The following is a 22,925-nucleotide window of genomic DNA, read 5'->3' as shown; positions in this document are numbered from 1 at the left end:
GCTACCACTTGGGGTCCTCATACCGCTTGAAGTCCCCGTACCGCTTGAGGCCCTTGGTGATGCTTTCATCAGTAAGCTCCTTCTGCAAACACCGATAGTCTTCTAGAAACAAAGACTATGCATACAATGGCATATAATACCATTTTGAACAATACATCACATATTACCAGTTGAGAATAACTCAATAAGTGTGTGTCCATTAATGACAATCACAACTAAGTACAAACATCATCAAAATTCCAACAATCTCCCTCTTTGGCATTGATGGCAACACTTACGAAAATTTGACATCTAAGTGCTTAGAAAACAAAAATGATGCCATAATCAAAATTACTCCCCCTAAGCATATACACTACTCCCTTTGCCAAATTACAAGCATGTACATGTAAAATTTTCAATCAATACCACTCCTCCTTTTCCAAAAATGATAAAGTAATGCAAACATGTTGTAGAGATTTACCAAAACCATATTGCATAACATGAAGATAGAGTATATGTTTATGACAATAATGAGTAAAAATTTTCAAAAATGAATTTAAGTTTTTCAGAAATTCCTTCATGTCTGTAGACCAAGTATCTAGGAGTGAGGTAGCAATTTCACTCTAAGTCTTCATCTGGAATGCTAACTCCTCCATGGCATCTATGGTGCTCAATTCCTGAGTGACAATAATGGATTCCAAGTTTAGAAATTACTTCTGAAGAATCTGCAACTTAGGTAATAAAAGCAACTGAAGTTCCTATAGATTTTGAGTCCGCTTGTAGATCTTTGAATCAATCATGGCAATTCGGTGCATGTGAGTCTGTACAGTCTGCCCATACAATGTGAAGGAATCATATGGCACTTTGAAGGTATCTATATACTTCTCTAGTTCTGATTGGAGTTGACCTTTCTTCTTCATAGCAACATCACATAATAGATCGAGCTGGCAGATTTTGCTCAAAAGTTTATGTCCTTCAGTCATTGCCAGACTGATATCATCTCTTTGGTGGATCATCTTGTCTCTGTCTTCATTAAATTGCTTCACCAATGCAATGTTTAGTTCCTTTGCATGCTTTTTCTATATAGTACCCTGGGCAACATCGTCCAAGGATTGCACTTGATCACCCACTATTGTGCATAGAAGCTTCAACTGGGCCAGTGAAGAATCAGTACCGGAAAGATCAGTATCGGGGACTAAGGTTGAAAGAGTATCAATAGCAAGTTGAATAACATCTTTTTCTTTCTTCTTTTCTAGTTCCTCCAATCTTTCTTGAGCAAGTTGAATACTTCTAAGTAGCTCATTTTTCGTCTACAGATTTGGTGAGACAAGCAAGAGTCAATTCACTGTGACTAGTGGGATCAACCTATTTAGTTTTGAACTTGATCTCTAGTTGCCTTGGGAGTCTCGGGAGTCTGTCCTCCTTCCGTTTCTTTGATCTCCTCTTGTCTCTTCTTCTCCTACTCTTCTTTCTCCTTGGCCTCCTTGTCAGCCTTCTCTTTCTCCTTTTCTGCTTTCTCCTTCTCCTTCTCTGCTTTCTCCTTCTCTATTTTCTCCTTCTCTTCTTTCTCCTTCTCCTCTTTCTCCTTCTCCATTTTCTCCTTCTCCGCTTTCTCCTTCTCCACTTCTCCTTCTCTCCTTTCTCTTTCTCAGCTTTCTCTTTTTCCGCTTTCTCTTTCTCTACTTTCTCCTTCTCAGCTTTCTCTTTTTTCACTTTCTCTTTCTCCACTTTCTCTTTCTCCACTTTTTCCTTCTCTGCTTTCTCCTTTTCAGCTTTCTCCTTATCTTCTTTCTCCTTACCTTCTTTCTCCTTATCTGCTTTCTCCTTCTCAGCTACCTCTAGTTTAGTACCTTCGACATCTAATGTATCCACATCGATAGGATCATTTTTCTCAGCTACTCTTTCTCCCTAATTATTAAAGGCTTCATCTAGTTTTGATTTCGATAGGTCAGATACTTGTTCAGCCTGTAGATTTTCTTCAGATACCTTTTGCATCTTGATAGCTTCTTGACAGATGAGTGTCCTTTCCTACTTCAGATATTTTAGCTCCAAGTAACTGAAGTCTTCTCTTTCTCATGAAAAAGAAACCTTTGTACATATCAAGAATCTCAAATAATTCAGAATTGGAAGTATCTAGGAAATATTGAGCAAAAATTTGCTCCCTAATTTCTTGCTCTTTTTCAATGACAATGTGCCATTTATTGTCCATAGAATCATACAAAGAATTAGAAACTATAGGTTTAATATCGGTTAGAGATTGATCATTATCACATAAATACTTAATGAGTTCTTTCTCTACCTCCTACTTTTTAGTATCGTTAAGATCATCAAAATAATCTTTTATATCATCAAGAATTTTCCTTCTAATATTCTTTATAGTCATTTGATAATGTTTTATAGGCTTGTAAGAAGCAACGTGTAAATTTACTGGTGCAAAGCTTACAAGTACATTACTGGTTAGCTTGGTCTTCTCACCCAATTGCCTTATCTTCTTCATTTTTTTTTTTGATTCAATGTAGTGAATCCTGTGATCCGTTCTTGGTTTTCCTCTTCTTCTCAAATACCTTTTGTGGAACAGCCTCCAGTTTCTTCTTGGCTGGTGACCTCTTGGTCACTTTTGGACTGGCAACATATGTAACCGGTGTCGATGCCGATGGCACAACTTTCCTCTTCTTCTGCTTCAGTACTTTAGAAGGATTAATTCTCTCAGAGTAGGTACCTGTCCTCTTCTCTTTGGATCAAGCGGTGAAGCAAGTAGGGTAGAGGCATACCCAATGAGTATATCGTTCACCACTTCATATCCCATAGGCTCCACTTCCACTATGCAATGATCCACTTTGATCGTGAAACAAATATCATCTTCATACTTCTTAACTAGGTCACCTAATAGTCTTGTTCTCTGGTTCATCTTCAATCTGAACTCATCAAAATACTTGTTCAGAATCTTCGGATTGGTAGATCCCACCGCTTGCAAACTCTCCTTGATTTGTCTTGTAACCGGTAGGTCACTTGACCATTCAACATCACCAACTTTGGGAAAATACCCTTGAAAGTAGAAAAACAACCCAACAAGTAGTTGATCGAACTTGAACCTTAGTGCCTTGTCCTCTTTGATGGATTTCAAATTCTCCATGAGTTGTTTTTGCATGCAGGTACATAATTCATACTCTGCATCTTCCTTGATCATTCGATAAGTGGTATTCACTACACCTGTAGGAACAAAATTCATCCTGCTAGCATAGAATACTCTATAACTGATCACCATGCAAGCATACTTCACCAAGTCATCTCCAATGGTGTTGACAGTCATTGCCTGCTTCTCGCTCATAGAACCAGTGAGATTTTCTAGTTTGGATTTTGTGACCTTACAAAGAACAGGGACTTCTCCAATATTGCAGAAACCTGTCACGGCATGGATTGTCTCTGGTGTGATATCATGGGTTCGCTCAAGATACATCTTTTCACCGTGAACCCTACTAAGAATATTTCTTATATGATCTTCTATGAATTCCTTGAGAAAATATTCAGCATTGTGGAATTTCTTCTTCTCAATCACATTGTACTATGGTTTAATCTTCTTATCTTTTCCACAGAGCAAACTCAATTGGAAGTGAATCACTAGAGACCCTAGGTCTTCTAGTCTGCAATCAATATAATTAGAAACATCCCCTTCGATAATGACTCTGGTGGGAATATGAGATAGGGCATTGTAATTCAACTTCTTCCTAAGAGATTCAGATGACTCCTTAGGTGCAGAACAACTAGAAGAGACTTTGGATGTAGAAGCCATGTCTATGTAATTCCAAATGATAAGAGTGATTTGATGAAAAATACCTTTTCACTCTGAACTAGGGTTTGTCGATGTTGAGCACAACACACTTCTCCAAAATCTTGCTTTACCACTCTGAACTCCACTCTGGATAGCTTGAAATGAGTGTTGGGTCTTGCACAAGACTCCTTCCTAGATTTCTTCAAATGCAAGATTGATCACTTTTGTTGCATTGCTCAAGTTACACAAATGCTTCTTCAAAAATAGGTAAGTAAAAATGACTACAAGCGTCTCCTATATATGCACCTACCTACAATAATAAATGCATCACCATTAGGGTAAAAACCCTAATTTTACCTTTTACCACTTCATTTCTTCTGTCGGTCGTCAAATAACCAATATCGATAAAAGCACTTTACCAATATACTCAGGGGGTTCAAAAAATTGTTACCAATATGTTCCCCCTTAAGCTTTTCAAAGCTCAATTTGTCGATTCAAGGGTCTCCACACTGGGTGTGGAAACTGGTGCGTCTTGTGGCTTCTCTTCAAATTTCTTTTTCCAAGTTTTATTCATATCTGCCTGAATGGTTTCAACATCAACCTTTCCTTTTCCTTTTGGGTAGACCGGTTTGTCTTCTGATGGATTCTATTTCAGTTTGCATGCTCTGGCAAGATGTCCTAGTTTGTGACAATGATAGCATACCATACCAAGTGCTCTCCATGGTCCGGTGTTCACCTTTCCATTCTTTCTCCTACATGTTGCAGCAGTGTGACCGCTACCATGACAGATCACACAGGTTACACTCCAACCGTTTATCTCTCCATAAACATTTGACCATTGGTCATAGGTTCTATAGCAGTTTGGGTTCCGGTTCATAAGAGGTTCTTGGACAACTCCTTTTGATCTCAGTGCATAACCTGCAGAGTTGTTCATAACCGATCTGCACTCAAAAGATCTATGCCCAAATTTGTTGCATGTATAACAATGACCATTAAATCTACTAGTTCTAACCTTGTGGTCATATACATTGTTTTGCATGTAAGGGAAATTATTATAAGTCTTTCTCCTACATACATTGGCAGTATGTCCTTCCTTATGACAGTTAAAGCATACAGGTTTGAACTTTGACTTACCTTTTCTTTTGTTCTTGTTCTCAGGTATCGATTGCTCTTTTGGTGCATCAATATTGGTTCTAGAGGATTCACCTTCCTCATATGCAGATAAACCAAGTCTAGTGGTATCCCTTGATGGCTTCATTGATTCCAATTGTTGGTCTAATTTTGTAGAGCTCAGGTTGAACTTTGCAAGTATCTCCTTCATCTCAGCAAGTTCTTTGGAAAAAGCTTCATTGGTTTTCATTAGGATTTCATTCTGAGAAATGGCTACATTGACTTCTTCTTGCACTTCTTCTTTCTCTTCCTTACCCTCTTGCAGATAAGCAGTAATGGTACCAATTTCTTGATTCAACTTAAAGATCTTGTGCTCCTTGTCCTTCACTAGATCCTCATCTTTTCTTCATTTTTCTAGTTCCTAACTCATCCTAATGTTCATTCCTTCCAACTCCCTCCTCAGATTATTTTTGGACTTATTCAGTTTCTCCACTTCTTCGACTAGGGCATCCATGTCTGGTTCACTAGAAGAGATATTTTCAGTAATATCTAGTATTTGCTCAGCAAGTTCTCTTCGGCTTTATACTTGACCTTAAGTTCATCATAGGCTCTCTTAGATTCAGCCAAATGGTGAGTGAGTTCCCTCATGTTGTATTCCCCCATATCTCCTTTCAAGAAGTTAGACTTAAAGAAAGGTTGGCTCTGATACCAATTGATGAATACTAAGAAGGGGGGTGAATTAGTATACCCAAAAACTTTACCAAACACTTAAGCAATTTTACTATAGACCGGTATAGCCCTTTAAATAGTAAACTGGTTAATACACAAACAAGCCAAATAGAAAATAAAGAATTCACCCATAATAACACAATCACCATAACACAAGATATTTTGATGTGGAAACCCAAATGGGAAAAACCACGGTGAGTAAAACTCACAAGTCTACTATTTGCAGAATAGCAACCAAACCAGTTAAGGTCAGACTGGTTGAGGCCTTACAATGTTTTTCACCAGAACAAATCCTGTTAGGAATCTTGATCTTTTCTAGGAGATAAGTCATGTTAAAGACTACCCTATTAAAGGATTTTAGATCCACAACTGTGAACCAAATTGTTAGAGGATTTAGAACAAGATTGATTGAGCCTACCTGGTTAAGGGTTTCTGACTTGTCGAAGAGATTAGTAATCAACAAGTAAGTGAGCTACAAAGAAGCACAAAATGCCTTGTTATATCCTTGATTTCTCTTTGTTAATGCATTGCAACATTACTTCATTCTTCTGTCCTTTGCACGTTCAATCTTTGTTACAAGATACCTTCTTGCCAAGACCTAATCTTCTTACTCAACACACTCAAAACCCTAGACATGATGTCCTCAAATAGGAATTTGATTTCATGTTGGTCCAATGAGATTAGACTATAATTTCCTATGTACAATGCATCTAGACACAATTTGTAACACGACACAAAATTACCACATCGGTGTCAGTGGATGATAACTCATCACACTTTACAAGTTTACCGGTTAACAAAACAAAGTATATCGATTACCGGTTTACAAAAAATGACTGGTAAACTGGAACATAGTGTTCTGATCTTAAAAGGATTGGCTTCCGCTTGGGGTCCTCATACCGCTTGAAGTCCTCGTACCACTTGAGGCCCTTGGTGATGTTTTGACTGGTAAGCTCCTTCTGCAAACACCAATAGTCTTGTACAAACAAAGACTATGCATACAATGGCATATAATACCGGTTTGAAAAATACATCACATATTACCGGTTGAGAATAACTCAGTAAGTGTGTGTCCATCAATGACAATCGCAACTAAGTACAAACATCATCAAAATGCCAACATATACTATTGTTCCAAACAACTTGGACATTAATAGATTCCAAGCCATGGTGGGACATTTGACTGCACCTCATAACCTATCCTTTTCAGAGCATGACAACGTCTCTTTGCATCATCCGCACAATACCCCACTCCATATCAAAGTTTTGGTTCATAAACATTGGATAAAACATGTGCTAATAGATGGAGGAGCTGGTCTAAATATATGTACTTTAAAACTTATCCATGCATTGGGATTCTTAGAGAAAGCTATTGATCCTAAAAAGAAAATAATTATAAAAGCATATGATGATGAAGAAAGAGCAACAAAAGGATTGGTGGTGTTTCCAATTCAAGTGGGACCAATTCAGAAGGATACCATTTGTCAAGTCTTGGATATAGAATTATCTTATAACATACTCTTGGGTCGTCCTTGGATTCATGAGATGTAAGTAGTACCATGAACATATCATCAATGTCTCAAGTTTCCCTACAATGGGCAAGAAACATCAGTATTAGCAAATGCAAATCCCTTTTAGTATCGCAACAATCTAAAAGCAGCTCAAAATGTTTTAGTACCATATAACAAAGAATCTCGTGCTTCCACATCATCAATAAATCTCAATCAACTCAAGTCTTTATCCATAGATGTTGGAAAGAACATACAGCTGAAAGACAAAGATGTGGGGGAATACTCTTGTGAATCCCTCTATCTATCACAATTAGCCATATCACCAAGGTCTCATGGACAACCATCAACTTCAAGGCAACAATCTTCACAACCTATCAAAATGTTTGATGGTATGTTAATTCAAGAAGGAACCCTAGCAGATGAAACATAGGACAAGGATGTCCTAAATTGGTTATACAAAGATGATGAAGACACACAAGCAACAGTTGTTGATATCACAATCCTGACAGAACAATATGGCAATGGATTCAAAATCATGCAACAGATGGGATACAAAGGAAAGAGTCCCCTTGGTAGGCATCAAGAAGGTATCACAGAACCGATTCAACCTCATTCACAGCAAGCCAAAGACAAATTGTGCCTAGGCTATGGACTACACAATCAACCACAGGATCAACAACATCATCAACCAAACAAAAATTCAGCACGACAACAACAACCGTCACAGGAATTGATACAAAAACAAGCAATAGAAGAAGAAATCCAAAAACAAAAGGAAGAAGAAGATGAACAACAACAAGAGGAGCTTGCTATCAAAAATGAGGAGGCTACTCATAATTTATATGAACAATCCACAAGCTACAGGCTAGCTCTGAGACCGACTCGCATGAGTGGGAATGGGATTCCTTTGATGAGATATCTTGTGATGAAAAGGAGATCCTTATCATCCAATGTTACATGTCAATACCCTATGATGGACAAGGTTCAGGAGCTAGACCATTTGAAATTGGGACACAACATATCAATGAATCTAGTGAGGACGGTCAGGTTCAAAGCAAAATAGATTCTGAAAAGGTATCGTCATAGACTTTGACCTCACTAATGCCAATTTTGACAACGTATCCATCATGACCCTCACTACTATAGACCTTAACCCACCAGACAATCCCTTATCATTGACATATCCTGAACTCATTGATTGGGAACAAACCAAGCCACTGAATATCCCTATCTTTCAAGATAATGAAGCCATTGTTCATTACCTTTGTTCTGTAAACCTGGAAACATGTTACACCAACAAATCTCATAACGAAATTCTAAATAAGGAGAGTGCCAAGTCTCTTAGTCGCAAAATAAAAGAAATAAAAAAATCGATCTAATGGTGAAAACCATTAAATGGCAGTATTAGATCATGAAAAAGTAAAAACAAAGGACATATCCAGTGGTAAAAACCTCTTTGAGATGCCTAAGGATGGGAGACTTGAAACTCTTCCTAAACATTATCAAGAGAGATCACCAATCTTGATTGAACCAACTCATTCAATCAACAACGACATTGAAGCAACAACAAATACCATACGCCTGGTAGAGTCATTAACAAAACAAGAAAGGCCTGATTTCACCAAGTTCTTCAAAGAAAAGAAAATCAATTTTGCTTCATCTTATGCAGATATGCTAGGGGTAGATCTAGACCTAATCATACACCACTTATCTATAGCTCTCATAGCTAAGCCTATCAAACAGAAACTAAGGAAAATGAACCCACATGTCGCCATATTGGTTAAAGCAAAATTAAAGAAGTTACTTGATGTAGGGTTTATCCAACCCATACATTATGCAGAATGGATCTCTAACATTGTACCTGTATCCAAACCAGATAAAAGAATCAGGTTTTGTACTAACTTCAGGGATCTCAACAAGGCTTGTACGAAGGATGACTTTCCTTTACCCAGCATCGACACAATTGTAGATCTAACAACATGATATGCTATGTTATCACTTGTGGACAGTTTCTCAGGCTACAATTAAATTTAGATAGAACTAGAAGACCAAGATAAAACATCATTTACATGTCCATGGGGTACTTATTGTTGGAATGTCATGCCTTTCGGCTTCAAGAAATTAGGAGCAACCTATCAAGAGAAATGACCATAATATTTCATGACATGATGCACACATTCATGGAGGATTATGTAGATGACCTATTGGCTAAAACATTCATAAGAGAAGGACATCTGGAGATTTTGGATAAAATATTTTAGAGGCTACAGCAATACAATATATGACTGAATCCTAAAAATTGTGTCTTTGGTATAACATCCAACAAACTCTTGGGATACATAGTCTCAAAAAAAGGAATTGAAGTGGACCCCGCAAAGGTACAAGCAATCATGGAGGTGCCACCTCCTAAAAATATAAGTCAATTAAGATCTCTACAAGGACTGCTACAATCCATAAGAAGATTCATTTCTCAACTAGCCAACAAATGCCTTCCATTCACTCATCTACTCCACAAGAATGTCCCTTTTAGATGGGAAGATCTATGTGTAGAATCATTTCATCAACTCAAGCAATATACAATGAGTTCACCTATCTTGGTACCACCAATAGCAGGAAAACCTCTCATTCTTTACATATCAGCTACAGAGGTATCATTAGGAATATTGTTAGCACAAGAGGATTCAACAGGAAAGGAAAGGGAAATATACTACACATTCATTGAAAAATCTTGTTTGGTTGTGGTGTTTGCTTCTCAGAAGTTTTGACACTATATGATAGCTCACAAAATCAAACTGGTAGCAAAATTGACCCATTAAAATATCTACTCAACAAAGCCACTCTCACAAGGAGGTTAGCTAAATGGGTCATGATTCTAAGTGAGTTTGACACTCACTACACAGACATAAAGGCTATAAAAGGTCAAGTTGTCATATATAAGCTAGCAGCAAAACCCTTACAAGATAGCCATCCAATCCATATTGAATTTCTAGATACAAATATTCTTACAATATCAACAAAACCATGGGTCTTGTACTTTGATGGATCATACACAAAACATGGATTAGAAGCTGGTGTCCTATTCATCACTCCAGAAGGACACAATATTCCTAAAGCTTACAAATTGATGTTTCCCTACATAAATAACATTGTTGAGTATGAAGCTCTAGTCATAGGAATCAAAATGGTTTCTGAGTGGAAGGTCACAGAGTTGAAAGTATTTGTAGACTTCCAATTAGTCATTAATTAGGTTAATGATATATATCAAACAAAGGACGAGAATTTGATACCCTACAAGTGCATGGTGGATGATTTCAAGAATTATTTCATGGACATCAAATTTGAGCAGATTCCAAGGTTGGACAACAAGGTTGTAGATGCCATGGAAACCATTGCTTCACTCCTACAAATACCAAAGAAACAGAGTCATTATGAGTTCTAGTGGAACAATTGTTTTCCCCTACCTATGATAATTTTCAATCCCAAGTCATATGCCACATAGTTGGTTTCAACTCACCCCTCTATGGAAAGATCTACACCTACCTAAAAGACAATATCCTTCCACTAGATCTATCTCAAAACTAGAAACACAACTTTACTCATCAAGCAGCCTGTTATACTCTAACCAATGACACACTTTACCATCAAGGTCTTGATGGTACTCTTCTTCAATGTCTTGATCATAATGAATCTAAAACTGCCTTGCAAGAACTTCACAAAGATATTTGTGACACACATTCAAGTGGTCGTACTCTCACCAAGAAACTTCTAAGGATGGGATATTATTGGCCAACCATGGAAAAATAATCATATTTGTTTGCCAGAAAATGCCCAAAATGCCAAATTCATGGAAATCTTATACATGCACACAGGAGCTGCAACCATTCACAACATCATGGCCATTATGTCAATGGGGACTCAACCTAGTTGGAAAGATTCATCCTTCTTCATCAAATGGACATAAGTTTATCATCATAGCCACTGAGTATTTTACAAAGCGGATAGAGGTCGTCCCATTAAGTACTGTTACTGGCAAGAAAATATCCTCTTTTATCCTAAATTATCTCATTTGTTAATATGGAATTCCTGTTGGAATCCAAGAACACTAAGAAGGTGGTGAATCAGTGTTCTACCATAATGATCAATTTTAACCTTATTAAAATATGCATTCACCAACTGGTATACCGGTACATATAGAATTGAGAGAAGTAAAGCAACCAATAAGCCAAACACACAAATGAATACCATAACACACAAAATTATATGTGGAAAACCTCAAAGAGGAAAAATCACGGTAGAATTTGTGACCCACAATATCAATCCACTGACCATATGAAGAGATATTACAAAATATAGGTGCTTGCACTTGCAAGAAGGCTTACAACCTAGAGCACATTGCTCAATCACAAAAGGAGCCTCACTGACTACATACAAATCTAGACCACAATTTGGAGAAATGATTGAACTTCAAAGATAGCATCTTCTATACCTGAATACAGTTTCGGTTAAGCTCTGTTTGTTTCGGTCTGAAACCCTAAACCCTTACCGGAATACCCTCTTACATAAATATCCTCACATACATGATCTCTCTATTATGTTTCACATCTTCACTACATTCCATAACCTTACATCTTTTATATTCCATCCATATTACAAAATAATCTAATCAATGATGGTATGATGAAAGAATAAGTATCCGGTAGAATATTGAGAGGGGGAGGGGGCTGAATCAATATACTAAAAAACTGATACAAAGTTCCCAAAATCAAATTCAATCACACAAAGTAAACATATCTCAATCAAGATCAATATTCATAAGAATACTTGACATCAACCGGTTTGATTGTTATGACAACTAAACAGTAAACAACTTCAATCTTGTAAACATCAACAATGCTTAATCATATCTCAACATATTCATCTTTCAATGCTTTCAGTTATCATGCCTTATCAGAAGTTCAAATCAACAAATAAGATCATAACCACAAAAAACATTCACCACTTGACACAAATGTTTATACGTGGAAAACCCAAATAGGTAAAAACCATGGTGAGACGAGACTCACAAGGATAGCTATCTGAACTCTTCTGAAGTTCGCCCTGTTAGGAGCCAAGCCTGTTAAGAACTAATTCCGGTTAGGAATAACCCGGTTAAGGGATTTACAAATATGCCTTGATGAAAAGCACAATACATTGTTAGGAGTAACCTCACTGGAGGATTTAAGAATCCAAGCTAATGGACCACCTTGTTAGAGAATTTAATAAGTAACCAAGCTTGTTAGAGCTTACCTGGTTAAGGAATTTCACTTCTGCTGTAATTGTTAGAAAACAACAGCTTTTCTTGATCTATCTGAATAGCACTACATTTGCTTGATCAAATCCTTTTAAGCTTCAATCTACCTTTAATCAAAGTGTAGATCCATTCACCGGTTAGGCAACTACACACTCAACAGGTTTCTGCCAATCTTGCCAACAACTTTTACAAACAACTTCATCAACCTTAAATACAAATCAGTTAGGTCGGTAACACAACAAAAACCTAATTCTCATCATCGATATTACAAACAAGTTGGTACAATCTTGACCATTAAAAATCATAACAATCTCTTCACATTCTTCAATAAAATTCCAACCGCTTCATCGGACTTTGTAACTCATCACGCATTGTGCATTAGATGCAATCCACGTTGCTCCTTCCCTAGGAAACAAACAAATGCGCCAAAACAATTTGAACTTATCCTCATACAATGATCACATGTGTCTCCATCATTACCGCTCATCAGATAATAAACCAACAAACTTGATCGGTTAGGGTTTAACAACCAATAGGGTTTACCAATTACATTGCATAGAAAGGTTTAACCCTTTACATCAGTTTATCGGTTCAACTCACAAACTTAACACACCGATTTACAACATCTTCCACAAAGCTCTTCTTACCGATTACTAACCAATATCAAAAACAACAATATCAGCAATAACATGAATACCATTACCGATTCAATTGACATCAATGTCAACATATCATCAATGCAATCTATATGCAAAATGCCAACAAACTACAAATGCCAACAACCCCTTTACAATTCATCATGCCTTATGTTGGCTTACAAAGATAATTACAATATGAATATATATGCTGGCTCAATAACATAAATACATGAATATGAAAAGCAATTGTTGATGTCGGATCTCCCTTATGATGTCGACCTCCAATACCGATAACCTAAATATATATCACGTCGGCCTGCAATGTTGGTAACCTGAGCATTCCTTCCAACCTGCGGATGTCGATGTCGGTGAAGTGTCTATCGATACACTACTAAACCAAAATATGAAGCTTGAACATGTTACCATGTTTCCATCAATGACAACATATTGAAACCAACCAATTGAGTGTCAATTGCCAATAATCTCCCCCTTTGGCATTGATGGCAACACTCATGTGAAAAATGATTATGGTTTCCATATACCAGTTTCATCCTAAACCTACTCCCCCTGAGCTGAATATCCATCTGAACAAAATACTCCATATCTCCTGATTATTTTTCACCTATACTCCCCCTTTGACATCAATGACATCAAAAACTCCAAAAAAATATCAAAAACCGGGATGAATAATGAAAGACTATACAATGAATGACCCAAAATACCTTATCGAAGCTGAATATATTTGAAAATTTCTAGATAGGCCTTCTCCAAAATCTCTAGATAGGTATCCAAACTTGATTTGAAAGTGTTGGAAATAGATACAAGTCCATTCAGCATATGGGCAAATGACACTTTCTCATTTAGCTCTGCCAGTGTGGGCTTACCAACCATATCTATTCACTCCTTCTTATGTACACTTAATGAATCCAACCAGGGACTCACCAATCCTCTAAGACCTCGAGCTCTCCTTATGTTTTTATCTTTTTCCCTCTCAAGAGATAAAACTTGGGCTTCCAAGACCAAAATCTAACCATCTATAGATGTAGTTAATGAATGCGAACCATCAAAAGAATTAACTATGCCTACAATCTTCTCCTGAATATCTTTAATCCTTTTATATGTCTTAGCTATGAGTAAACTTGTATTACAACATTCTCTATAAATATTAGTACACTTCCTTAAAGAATTATCTATCAACTTCAACTTTGCATTGATCTCCTTCCTCTCCAACTCAATCATTTGATCAAATGTAGCTCTCTTTGCCTATGTAAACATTTCCAGTGCCTGTCGGTTTGATATCTACTACAAAGAATGATAATCCTTTGAAATATTCTCTGTGATTATCTTAATCTTTCCGGATGGGCTTACTTCTTTGTCAAATTTGCACTCTAGGACAAGTCTATGCAAAACAGTGATAAACTGATCAATAAACCCTTTATCCATAGATCCCTCCATCATTTTCTGTGCAGCCATCATCATGAGTTCAGTAGAACTCATATCGGTAATGATTTTCTTTTCAACCTGTGAGGTGTCAACTGACAACAATGATGGACTCACTACCAATTCCCTGACAAATTTCTCTTTTTTTTCCTTGGATGGTTTAACTTTTATAGCTTCCTCACTTGCACCGGTGGCTTCGCCACTTGGTGCAATCTCAGTAACTGTCGGTTCCTCCCTAGGAATTGTGTCCTTATCCTATACATTCTGATCTGGAGGACTTTTGTCCTCAACATTAGTAACATGTACATTTGCAATTTTTACACTCTCTAATTCTGTCGGTATCTCAACATTTTCATGTACATTAGTATCTATAGGGGGCTCAATATCCATTGTCTTAATGTTTTTTTCAAAATTGAGGGTGAAGTAACCACAATACCTTTACCTTTCCCTTCAACGAGGATATGTATAGTATTTGTCTTAGGTTCTGGTGAAGTATAAAAACCATGGTTTTCTTCAAAGAACTTAACCCATGCCTTGTGGGTCTCCTTGATTATCTCATTTACCCTACCTAACATAAGACTGATTATCATATGCTTGTTGTGAAAAAACTTTCTATCTGCAACCTCAAGTGCCTTGTCGACCTCCTTTAGAGTAATAGAAACACAAATAGATAACAATTCTTGAATCTTTATATGCATGTCCTCTTCCATTGTTGATAGTCTTCTATCATCTAATATGTCATATAATTGTGTTAGTATTTGGTCTTCAATTATTAAGAAGGCTTTCTTATAAATATCCAAATACAACAAAATTTATTCCTCTATTTCTCTCTACTCATTATTATCAAAATTCTCATAATAAAATTGTACATTCTTTAACATACCATCTTTAGTGTTTTCATCAACTAATTATGCACAAGTCTTTGGTGGAATAGTAGTTACATTTCCAGATTCAAGTGCAAGATCAATGTCATCCTTCTTATTTCTCCTTCCAATACCTAATGGGGCTAAAGGTGATTCTTTAGGTGCTCTTTTCTATGTTAGTACCCTAATAGTAACTTTCCTAACCAGTTGCTTCTACCTTAGTCTCTTTATTTTTCTTCCTCGATACCCTTTTGAATGCTAAGGGTGTGTCATCATCATCAGATCTAGAGTCTATTGCAATTGGCTCAATGAATATTTCTGGTTCCTTCCTTTTTCTCCCTTTCTCTGGAACAACATCAATCAATGCCTTAATGTCCTTTGAAACCTTTTCAACAAATTTACTTTCCTTGCCTTCCTCCTTCTCCGTCTTCTTTTGGTTGAACTTAGTTTCAACCTCATGGTTCTTGTACTTAGCACTACCAAAGGTTTTTATAGTTTCATCAACAAGTGCATCAATTAGCATATGTGCATAAGCATCTAGGATCTGTGCATCAACTTCATAACCCATTTCATCAAAGTTTCATCTTTCTTGACCATGAAGCATATCTCAGTTGAGTACTTCTCAACAATGTGCTTTGGAACTCTCTCCCTAGAATTCATAGCCTTCTGAAATGCTTTAAAGTAACCCCACAATTTGTCATCCCTCTTACTACCCAATGTAGCAATTGATTGTTTAAGTTGCCTCCCTACTGGGATATCGAATTCACATTGTCTCTTCCAAAACTAGGAGTCTCATTGATGAAAAACAACATTAAATAGACAATTAGGTTTCCATACCGGAATGTTCCTTTATTCTCACCTTTGATCTTTCCTAGGTTAATCAACAATTCATCCAACATCCAACCACATAGATCTAACTTCTCATTCTCCCTCATCATTTTATGAGCTGCATAAATGCAGGAGCTAGAAACAGAATTCAATTTGTTTGATTGAGTTACCTTGTAACCAATGACCATGCTTCTGAATCTAATGTCTATGTCAGTGATAGTACTGATCCTGATTGAGCGCTTGTCTAATGTTGCACCGGTGATCTTGTTGACCTGATCATTAGAAACTTTCTTCTTGGGATATTGTCCAACCTACAATATACTGGTGATGGCACTGATGGCCTCCTTTGAAACCTTATATGGTTTGTCCAACTAGATAAATTCCCCATGCACTCTACTCAAAACATACCTGACAATTTCATCTTCAAATTTTAGAATATCCAGAATGCTAGTAAACCCTAGATCCTCAATATGCTGGTATTCAAGCTTAATCCTTCCAGAATCTCCTATTAACTCATTCATGTACATTATCTTAATATCACTCATTCCTAAATCTTCAATATGATAGTGAATGTAAGCTCGAACATCTTCAACATACATGACTCCTTTCGAGACATAGGAAAAAGCGCAAACTGAATCGTCTAGGGTAGCAATAAGCGGATATCGCTTAAAAATAGGCCTAGGACAGTCCTTAACCTCTACTATAGTAGGATTTGCAATAAATATAGATTTAGATGATGATCCTGCTTCCATGATGAAATATAAATACCTGTGAATAACTGCCAGTTAAAAATCTTAAAGAACTCTTCTGATTGCTGGTGAAATCGCTCAAGATGATATCGATCACTCTGAATTGCCTTAGACTTCCTCTAAATCCCTCTGAATGCAAAGTGATCAGAGATGAATTGAATTCATCCTTTTAACCTCCAAGAAACCCTAATCCATCATTGACATGAATGACTCCCAGTGGAAGATACTGGATCTCGATCAAACATGTCCATGCCAGATAAACATCTCCAATGTCTGGAACATCTTTTAGAACCTCTTCCCAGGGCATAAGCAGTGTCTTTGTGAATTTTTCCTACCCCTAAGGCATCTGCCTTAGTTACCAGATGAGCTTCCTGCTAGTGCAGGATCAACCTCCTCTTCCGGTTGAGTAACCAAAGCATTTCCATCTGTTGATTGTTCTTTTGACTTCCTAACCCATCTTTGGGTATGATCTTGCCAAATTTCATTAACCTTCTCTTTTCCTTTCTCATTTGATCCATTAATACCAACCGGTGGATTTCTGCTTCTACAAAACTTAGCAATATGTCCAACCTCATTACAAGCATAACGTGTAACATTGTTATTTTGAATTTTCTTTGCTAAAACCGATATAATTTTTTGACTTGCACTGATTAGCCTTATGTCCAAATTTTCCACATGCATAACATTTAACATTCATTCTACAATCTTCAGTCTTATGACAATACTTATTACATTTACAAAATTGACCAAGAGTAGAATCAAGGTTCTAATTTTCTCTATTTCTACATTGCCTAACCATGTGACCAAATTTATTACAAACAAAGAATCTACTATTAAATTTATAAGCATTAAACTGCCTTACTGGTGCCTTATGATTTTAATCTTTATTTGTAGTATCGGAACTCTATCCTTGTTCAAATGCAAGTCCATTGGAATCTCCATTCTGCCTTTGTCTCTTCAATAACTCATCAAGTTGTGTTGAACTAATCTTGAATTTTTCTTTATACTCACTTGCAATAGTCAGATCATCTCTCAGAATTATGATTTTTCTCTCAAGCTCTTGTTCATTACTCTGGGATTGTACTAAATCATTTCTCAGCATATCATTTTCATGAACCAACCTTCCACATTCTTCAAATTTGTTTTTCAGAGATATAGCAAGATTTTATTCTTTTTTCTTCCAGTCCCCAATCTCTTTAGACATCCTCATAGTTATAACTTGCATTTCATTCCTCATAACCATGTTCTCCTTACTCAACTTTAGACATCTCTCATTAAGTGCATCTTTCTCTTCATTATCCTTATTTTGCAAAATTTCCTTCTTCCTAGCCTGAACAGATGACAGTCTCTCCTGTAGGACAAGAATGAATTCCTGAGCAGAATTCAATTCATCTTGTAACTTCAAATTCTTCATCCTTTTAGCATCATAGTCTTCAAGTGCCACCTAAAGTTGCTTCTCTAAACTCATATCCATGGATTCCGGATTTAGGATCTTCCTTAAGTTGTTAAACTTCCTATAAGGCACAAGGCTCTGATACCAATTGTTGGAATCCAAGAACACTAAGAGGGGGGGTGAATCAGTGTTCTACCAGAATGATCAATTTTAACTTATTAAAACATGCATTCACCAACTGGTATACCAGTACATATAGAATTGAAATAAGTAAAGCAACCAATAAGCTAATCACACAAATGAATACCATAACACACAAAATTATATGTGGAAAACCTCAAAGAGGAAAAATCACGGTGGGATTTGTGACCCACAATATCAATCCACTGGCCATATGAAGAGATATTACAAAATATAGGGGCTTGCACTTGCAGGAAGGCTTACAGCCTAAAGCACACTGCTCAATCACAAAAGGAGCCTCACTGACTACATACAAATCTATACTACAATCCGGAGAAATGATTGAACTGCAAAGATAACATCTTCTATGCCTGAATACAGTTCTGGTTAAGCTCTATGTGTTTCGTTCTGAAACCCTAAACCCTTACCAAAATACCCTCTTACATAAATATCCTCACATACATGATCTCTCTCTTATGATTTTCATCTTCACTATATTCCATAACCTTACATCCTATATATTTCATCCATATTACAAAATGATCTAATCAATTGACCTATATACCCCTTTACAATTCATCATGCCTTATGTCGGCTTACAAAGATAATTACAATATGAATATACATGTCGGCTCAATAACAAAAATACATGAATATGAAAAACAATTGTTGATGTCGGATCTCCCTTATGATGTGGGCCTCCAATACCGATAACCTGAATATAAATCATGTCAGCCTGCAATGCCGGTAACCTGGGAATTCTTTCCAACCTATTGGTGCCAGTGAAGTGTCTGTCAGTACACTACTAAACCAAAATATGTAGCCAAAACATGTTGCCATGTTTCCATGAATGACAACATATTGAAACAAACCAATTGAGTGTCAATTGACAACAATTCCTAGCTCCATTATCACAGATAATGGAAGACCTTTCAAGAATCAAGATGTGAAAGAGCTATGCAAATGATTCCATATCTAGCATTGTTTCTCTATAGCTTACTATCCACAAGGGAATGGCCAAGTAGAGGCCTTAAATAAAACCATCTTGGAAATCCTCTAAAAGACAGTGAATGAGGTTGGTCGTGATTGGCATGTTCAACTCAACCCAACATTATGGGCTTACAAAACTAGCATCTGCAAACCTACAAGAGCAACACCATACTCACTTGTGTATGGATCAGAGGCTATTATACCTATTGAGGTTGAGATTCCATCACTCAGAGTATCACTAAAGGGACATATTCCAAATGAGGAGTATCAGTAAACAGACTTCAAGAGTTAGAGTTGTTAGATGAGCACCGACAACGTGCTTTTTCTCATCTCAAATCATACCAGCAACGCATGTGCTGAAGCTACAATCACAAGGTAAAACCAAGAGAATTTCAAATCGATGATTTGGTACTAAAGGTAAATCCCCACAATCAACAAGATTGGGAAAAGAAGGGCAAGTTTGAACCAAATTGGCTAGGTCCTTTTGTTATCATATCTGCTTATGGATCAGGGGCATATCAGTTATCTACATCAGAAGGGGACCTGTTTGATAAACCTATCAAAAATTTGCATCTCAAAAATTTCTACACCTAAGTTATCCAATGCACGAATAAGGAAAAATAAAAAAAATAAAAAACAAATCAAAAAGTGCAATAAAAATAAGAAATGAAAACCTAGGAATAGGCACTATTTGTGATAGATCGGCTCTTCTATCTATATGTACCCATATCATATCTTTATGCATCCATTTGGACTAAGCCTATGGCCATCACAAATCTTTTTGACATGTAGCACAATCTTGAACACACTTAGCATAGTCACCGTCCTTGATCATCCGAACAGTTATCCACATAAATCTCTCACCATGGGTTGGTGATCAAAGTATATATCCTCATTGAAAGAAGTGTCCATAGCTGGGGGCAAAATCTTGATCTCAATGGGGGCATTCTGCTTTAGTTTACATCAAGCAGACAAAACTAAAATAATAGAGGATCAAAGCATACCACGACAACAAATGCCAAAGCTAACCATCAGACTTAAAACCAAAATCACTGTCAGAATCAACACAAAAAATGAACATGATGGATGATCTATTCTAAATCATGATTTGTTTACTCTTAGCATGAAGTTTGACTATTTGTATCTTGATTTTTGAATTATTAGATCTCCTGAGCAACTCAAGGATGCATTGAGCTAGAGAAGCAAACAAGGAGTATGATATTTTATTTGGTTTTCTATCTATGAGGTGATCATTCATATGATGCAAACTTGTCTTGAGACATGATTGGAAACATAGCATTGAAGACATTTCACATTTGCACATACTAAGGGTTAATTCTTGGCTATTTTATGCAAATAACACTTAAGTCATCTTGGTTCAATTATACCCAATGCTTGTGTTATTTTGAATTATCAAAATCCATGTAAGTTGTACTCAGGTCATCATGGTTCAATTATACCCTCGATGTTTGTACTACCCTTCAACATTTCAAAAGCTCAATGATGACAAAAAGAGCACAAACAATTGACTGACGGAATGACAACGCGGCACAATTAGACTTGCATAGATCATGATTCGTGCATTTAGTTGCATTCATCATCATTATTATCATCATATCCTATGTATAACATGTACCCATCACATAAATGCATTTAGTTTCATATCAACATATCATCATCATCATCATCATTATTTAAGTCGCATTCATCATTGCATCCATCATATTCATATATGTCTCATCATCATGGCAGATCATTATTCACTTTAATATCATCATAATTCATCCAACTGTCATCTATCATGTCTTATATAGGATGTATCCTTCCTAAAACCAGACACAATCATCTATCTTTGTCTTATATAGGAGGTGCCATTTCTGAAACCAGACCTGATCTCAATCTTATCAATCCAATCAATCCAATAATCAAATCACCCTATCGAAAGATGAATCTATTGAAAGATCCTAAAAATTCCAAAATCCATCTGAATCATCTCCCAAGGGGGCACCATTATAATATCATTATCCAACAATTAGTACCAATATCATCAAATCCATATCTGGGGCAAAAATCGAAAACTTCATCAACAACATTAGGCAATTTTTCTTTGAACTAACGTGTGCACACACATCACTTCAAAGAGGGGCAAAATATAGACGTATAAATCTGACCACATATTAAATAAATATTTAATATTCATTTAATTCATTAAATTTGTATTCCTCTCTTAATTAAATTATATTTAATTAATCCCCCCCAACATTCTTCATTTAATTAAATAAATTATTCAATTTATTTAATTTAATTCATCTAGCCACACCCTAGCCTTTAATTAAATAAATCACCTTTATTTAATTAAATCCCCTTCCCCTTTTAATTAAATTCACATTTAATTAAAAATTTCCTCCAATTTAAATAAATCAAAATTTTATTTCAATTAAGCAAGTTGACATCCACTTTTTGGAATAAATCACTTTATTTCAAAATTAAAATCCAAAAATACCTCCCACTTGCATTCTCCTAACAAATCCACTTGCATGAATAATCCTCCTCTAGAGCCTCCTAGATTCTTCTAATCACCCTAATTAGCCATAAACCATCTCTTAAACATGTGCACATTCCTAAAGAGAAGTCACTTCTCAAAAATGCCTCAAAGTCTTTGAAATGCATTGAAGGTTTTGTGTCTTCAACAAGTTAACCTTCAAATTCTTCCTAACCATTAATGGTTAATCCAACCTTCACTCATGGTTAGAGACTTTCTCTCTAACTTAACCCTCATTTAACCCAAGGGTCTCATCAAGCACTCATTGTTTTGACCCTAGTTATCTTATTATCCCTTACACAAGAGTTTACCCTTTGGGTAAAATCTTTATCCACTAGATAACCCTAACTTAACCCTAACTACACTCTCCTAGGATGACCCTCATGTCTTCTTAGGCATTTAATGCCACTTACATCTCCTCTCAAGCCACCTCTTGTTGACAATTATCACCATTTCATTGGTGAAAATTATAACCATGGATTGAATAATTTTCAATCCTAGCCCTTGTTAAGATTATTAAATCTTAACCATCAATTTCCCTATTTTCTCTATAAATAGGACTCACTTTCTTCATAATCCATATCCAAGTTTTTTATGCATCTACACTATAGTCTAATTATATCAAGCATCTTGCCTCTCTTTGTTAGAATAACATTTTAATCATTTAGAAGCATTTCATATCATTAATATAGTTTGTTAATATCTTTACCATAACTTCATCATCATCATAGCTTAGTATCATATCTAAAACATATCATATAGATCTTAGATGCATTCATGCACATAGATAAATTTATCACTTGTTCTTGGAGTTGTCATTCCTAAGTCACATGCTCAATGATCTGAGAGAAAAGCATTGACTTTAGGGATCCTATGAGATAGAGAACAATGAGACACATCTTGGAAAGTTAACT

This window comes from Cryptomeria japonica, chromosome 10, assembly GCF_030272615.1.
Source record: "Cryptomeria japonica chromosome 10, Sugi_1.0, whole genome shotgun sequence".
NCBI lineage: Eukaryota > Viridiplantae > Streptophyta > Pinopsida > Cupressales > Cupressaceae > Cryptomeria > Cryptomeria japonica.
The sequence above is the reverse complement of the archived record's forward strand: the minus strand, read 5'-3'. Positions refer to the sequence as shown.